General features: G+C 38.1%; 1 long non-coding RNA gene across 1 annotated transcript; it reads left to right on the top strand.

Annotated features, from left to right (window-relative positions):
• The first annotated feature begins 1,312 nt into the window (after positions 1–1,312).
• LOC148186426 (uncharacterized) lies at positions 1,313–6,176 on the top strand. The gene is made up of 3 exons (XR_015774809.1): positions 1,313–1,407; positions 5,856–5,951; positions 6,051–6,176. It is a non-coding gene; the product is annotated as an uncharacterized LOC148186426 (long non-coding RNA).

A 6,176-nucleotide genomic window follows, 5' to 3' on the forward strand; every position in this document is an offset into this window, starting at 1 on the left:
TCATCAAGGTCATTAAAATCATAATCCAATCTGGCAGATTTTGGAATAAATCCAGCCCTGGGGCACAAAAATTGCAATGAATTGACTGTAAGATTGAGTGTGATAATCATTTTAATTTCTTTGTTTACATGGTGAATATGCTATGATGTAGCACATTTTAAAGCAGCAAGTAACAGAAGAATCTTTAAAAACAAAATTGGCATCTTACCTCAAAATTCAAACCAAAACTGTGATCTGTAAGACATTAAATGTTATGAACAGGAGAAGATTCCAAGCGCAAGACACAGACTGAATGATGGTAAAAGGTTTATAGGCACAAGGATGATTAAAATGGGCATGATGTAAGGTGTGGGGGTCCGGGGTCCGTTGAGAGGCGTGGATGTGGCTGAGATGAGGCTGGCGTGGGCAGACAGTGAGAGGTGTGGTGCAGGTAAAGCTGGCAGGCAGGTGAGTTAGACCATAAAGCACAGGAAAACACAGGTTAAAAGGCACAAGATAAAGGGAGAAAAAAAACAAGAAAAGCAAAATAATACAGAGTGAACTTAGTTGGCTGTGAGGTGTAATAATGGCTGCTGCAACCTACAACCAATATGCAAACTTCCAAAGAGAGCAACCAGGATAGTACATCATGTGGGATGTGCATTGAAATTCATAGATCTGGTCAAACTTTAAACTGCAATAATCATGTTTAGAGTAAGACATAATTCAATTCAGGCAACATTCAGAAAGTGTTTTGTGACAGAGAGGGAGGGCCATGATTTAAGATGAGAATTTAATTTTAAAACATATGTTCGTACAACAAAAAAGAGTCGGTGTAAATCTTGATCAATCATCATAAATCAATTTAAAAAAACGATACAGAAAAAGATATTTTGGCAGGTATATGGGAGAGGAAAGGTTGTTAGGAGTGTGTCTACTTATTTTGTATTTATTTTGGAGCACTGGAGGATATTGGGAATGTAAATGAACCTAGGATAGTTATTTATTAATTTATTTGGGTGGTTAGTAAACTAGGGATGGTTGCATGTGCTAATTGTAAATAAATTTGGGAATTTGTTGAAATAATATGCGTTAAAAGGGGAAAAGTAAGATGGGGTAGGAACATAAAAGTTTTACTTCTACCTAGACACTGTTCCTTTGTTTTGTTTGTTTAAAATATTTTTTAAATCTTTGGTTTGAAATAAAGTCATTCATTCAATCTTGCAGTGAGTGGTCAGAGAGACAGAGAAAAAAAATGAAATGTTGCATGTTAATGTGTTAATGAGCGGATGAGAGGCGGGGCATTTGATTGGCTGATGGCAAACAGGTGATGAACAGAACAGGGAACCACGGAAACAGAAGGAAATGCCAGGGCAAAACACAAAACACACTCCAGCTCCAGAAATCCAAGTGGTACTGAAGAATCAGGTGATATTTTTTTTGTGATTTTGGCACTTAAAAGTCATTTAAAACATTGTTATCTCAGCCAGGTGTAAGAATGGAGGAGATCATGCAGCTGGTAGCGCACGCGCGTGTGTGTGTGTGTGTGTGTGTGTGTGTGTGTGTGTGTGTGTGTGTGTGTGTGTGTGTGTGTGTGACTATGTGTATCTGTCTATTCAGAGCTAATCTTAAAAACCGCTGGACCAATCAGCCTAATCTTTTGTGGGAACATTTATGAATGTATACTGAAGGATTTCCTGATACTGATGTGATTGTTTAAAACCCCTGTTTTATTGACTATTTTATACATCATTGGGCCTTATGCAGCAACATTCTCTTAAAATTTTGTTCTATTTTCTCTTAATTTTCTGGTCAGAGAAAAAAACAGAGAAGTCAACTCCAGATGCACCAAACGCTCTAAATCACCCAAATTTGTTCTGAACTAGGTGTGCTCAATGATGAATCCCAACAACACCTAACACCTAAACACTATAAGGGCAGGTTTTGTGCTCTGGCAAATGGCCAAGACTGGAGAGATGACACCAAAAACGACTGAGAGAAGAAGAAGAAGTTCTGCAGCAGTGAAACTGATGAAGGCCAACTGTAAAATACACTTAAACAAAGTGAATGTGATTTCATTGCACTGGAGCATTAGTGTTTTATATATATGTGTGTTTTTGGAACCATTATTAGTTATTTATTTTGTATGAATATGACTTATAGACAGAAATAGTTGCCAGTTAATTTTCTTTCTAATATTTTCAGTTTTGGTTTGTGTGAAAAAAAATAATTAAAAAAGTAGTTATCTTATAATTGTAGTGGAGTAAAAAGCACAATATTTCCCTCTGAAGTGTAGAGGAGTAGAAAAAGAAAGTGGCGTGAGATTAAGATTATCAAATCATCTAAAAGAAACCTCAGTTTGTACTTAAGTACTGTATTTGACTAAATGTTTATTACTGTTCAGCTCTGGTCAGCGGAGGGACGCACAGTAACTGAAATTACAGTAATCTGGATCAATAGACAGAGTACAGTATCCCTTTACCCCTGAAATTTAATAATACACTATAAATCACTATTATTCCTCTAAAACCCCATCTAAATTTGATTAATGAAATGAATGCATTTTAAAATGTTCCTCAAATATAAAAAGTATTTTACCTTGTATTGGACAATAATTTGTTTACTATGAAAGCGAGATATTTTTCTCTTATTTTGATACAAGTGCTCTGGACTAAAATGTTCTCTTACCTACAAAAAAAGCAAAAATAAGACACACTGGTGAATCCCAAAAATCAATTGGTACTAACAAAATAAGAACAAATCCTGGATATGAGCAAAAATAAAAGAACATTTGTTTTCATATTCTGTCTTGTATGAGGCCACAAGAAATCGGATCAGTCAAAAACAACAAGCCTTGCCGTGTGTTGTAGGCCACATTTCAGCCTATGTCATGGCTCAAAAATATAGAAAAATGTAGTTTTCTTTTGGTCCAGACTATCTGTGGATTAATTCCATACCTGATATGTTATGTCTAAACTTAGGCAATAAATCCCAAATTTCATTATCTTGACAGTAAGGGAGCTGAGAGTAACAATTTCACCATCTGCAGTCAAAGGTATTACCGTCAAAAAACCAGTTATGAACCACATCGATCAAAGATGTGTGGTGGTGTTTTAGTCACTAAAAAAGCATTCATCCTGATAATCATCTACTGTTTATTTTACATACGCTGCCTATTTGAAGGATAACAAACTCTGCTCTGTGCAACGCCCTGCAGCTCCATCAAAAATAGACAGGACGCATATTTTTATTAGCTTCTAGGCTTCTGAAATGCACTGCTGTGCATCTGCTAGAATAACAAGAACTGTCAAGGGTGGCCACGATCAACTCACTGATCTGCACTCTACTGAGTTTAATTTTCAAGTCATATAGTAAAACTATTTAAGATTTCATTTGTACAGCTTCAAATTTAAAAAAAAAAACATCACATATTGGTTGAGACGTGGGTAAAAATTAATTTAACTTCCTAGCACATTTCTCTTTGGAACATAATGCACTTGCACAGCGTCCAAATAATGACACGAACCTCTTGTTTGGCACTAAATGAGCTACAGCGCCGTCTCAGTCCTTGGAGAATACATTAGATGCATATTTCTGTGCCGCTCCTGGGCTTAATGGGGCTTGATGATAGCAATGCTTCATCTCAAGGTGGACCTGTATTTTTCAGTCTGAACAAACAGGCTCACTGTATGACCTTCTCTATTAATGACAACACGGCATTAAACAACGGCTTTTATTCACTGCAGGTTGGATATACATCACTGGGCTTTGTTTGCAGCGAACCTGGCATGAGTAATGTTCATAAATAGGCCACAAAAAACATCCAGAAGAAGGAGTGGAAAAGGGTTATTTTTTTCATCAGAAAGTAGGAGGCATTTATAATGATACAATTCATTTCCAATGAGACATCCCACCAATCGATACCCTTTATTCTCATGAATTGAACTGCCCATCCCTCACCCCGGATTCACTTCTTCTTGGGCTTCTCAGAGGTTGATCAATGCATAACTGTTCCCATTAACGATGACATTTTATGCATCTGGTCAGGGGAGCTGAATGTTTCCGACTAAAGCTGTTGTGCAACAAAAATAACACAAACTAAAAAATATGGACCACAAAGAAAACACTTGGATCTCTTCAGTCCAGTAGAAGATATTTGGGAGAGTTTAGCAGTTGTAGAAGTTATTCAAAATGAGAAAAATTCATTGATGAGTGCAGTAATAGGGAAAGAAAACACGTTGGAAACAAACCATAGCAAAGAATATTAGATGTATTAATACAATAAATCCTGATACAACAGTTTGTATGATATCCAACAAATAAGTGCCCCACAAATGATGTTACATCCTCAACATAATGTCAGGTTTAACAAAAGAATAGTGACTTCGTACCTTAAAATCATTCAAAAGTTCACATTGGTTCTGGACAACGGTCTCCTGGGAAAAGTCCTGTTTTTTTGTGTCCCATCCACCACAACCTGCCTCCTGATTTGACTGCTTGGGACGAGCTCCCTCTTGACTCCCATCAGCACTTTGGTCATGTGATTATGGCCATGCCGATAATCTGTCAACCCCACTACTCTCCTCTGGCATTTGTTGACTATTAAACTCCACTTTGTTTGATAAAAAGTTATGGATGAAGTTTGTTAATTGACCGTTCACAACCTCACAGAGCTCCAAACCACCAGCAAAACTGCATGATGGTCCTGCAGGAGACCCAACATTTTAAAGAGCAATATGCAGGTTGAATTTCCTACTAAATTTATTTATTTATATATTTTTTATTCATTCATTCATTCAACATCACCTGGAAATGCACATTTGAAAAGTTAATGCAGGATTTTGTATGCTTCACAGGACATGAGACCAGACATTCAGAGCAAAAAGTAGACATTTTCAGCAATGTTTGTGAAAATGTTTTTGGTTTTTTTTTCTCCCTCACATTGCATCACATAACTTTACACAGAGAATCAATATCCCTGACTCTGCCTCAGGTCAGCGGGCTAGATGGTAGTGAGGTTTGGTTGTAATTTTAAAAAAAAGTTTTACATTGCATTTTTCAACATGGTGTGCGGGTTGCACAAACTCCAGCCTGCAGGACATGGAGTCCACAGTTTCCTCAGAGGAAAGGGAACAGTGCTAGCCTTCGTGCCTGGGTGCATTCTGTGCTGGTAAAGAAACATGAGCTCACTGCTGCATCTGTAATGAAAAGTGCATGTGATTGAGCTCAGGATGTGTCATGATGGTTATATTTAGGCAGTCAGTTAAAGTTGTAAGCTAATTAAATCTAGTTTGAGCGGAGGCAAATGTCTTGTTAAACACTAAGCTCTCATGTTAACAATGAGCAAATGATTTGTTCAGAGACAGAAGTGTTTTCTGCCAAAGCCAGTTCTAACTGTGCGAGACAAGAGCAAGAAAAACAATATCAAGATGTGTCTTTATTAGCAGTAAAATGTTTTACTGGCTGCACGTCTCCGCGCTGTCACAGCCCTCTGCAGGTACAGTGAGGCTGCAGGATCAAACATGCAGCACAGAAAAGAGCAGTGAAGCACTTTAACACAGCGATGAGAGCATCCTGGTGAATCCCAGAGGACGTTTCAAAGTCACAGTGGAGCCACGAAGCTTGTTCATTAAAAGTGAGACTTTTTACAAGACTGCTCTTGGTACTTATCAACTGTAAAACATCCCGCTGGGTGCGTGGCTTTTATTGGAGAGAGGAGACAGTTGTATATCACCTTCCTTTAAACTCAACCTTAGGGATGTGCCTCTGGAAAGCTTATGTGTCCCTGTGATTTGTGTCCCTCTTCAGTTTAATGCCACTGACACTGCCACTGTTTTTTTTGTTTTTTTCCCACGCGTCTGTGTGTTACACAACAGGTTGTCACAGACAGTGCTCAGTGGTCTTCTCCACCACCTGATCAAATAAAGCACTTCAGTGCGCTGGTGCATGCAGGAGTATGTTAATATTAAACGGTAAACACTTGTTACTGCTGCTTTGTCATAATATTAGCCTCACATTTTCCTTTGTCTGCTGTTTTCCTCTGCCATGTATTAACTCTGCTTTCCTTTCAGATCCTTCCACTCCCTCTTGCCCTAAAGTAACCCCTGCGTTCTCACCATTTCCCATCATCTGACCTTCCCCATCCAACTGCACACCTGCTCCTTCGTCCCTTGCATCATATATCTCTGTTTTCAACT

This window comes from Plectropomus leopardus, chromosome 18, assembly GCF_026936395.1.
Source record: "Plectropomus leopardus strain MGB_pleo_1.0 chromosome 18, ASM2693639v1, whole genome shotgun sequence".
In the NCBI taxonomy this organism is placed as follows: Eukaryota; Metazoa; Chordata; class Actinopteri; order Perciformes; family Serranidae; genus Plectropomus; species Plectropomus leopardus.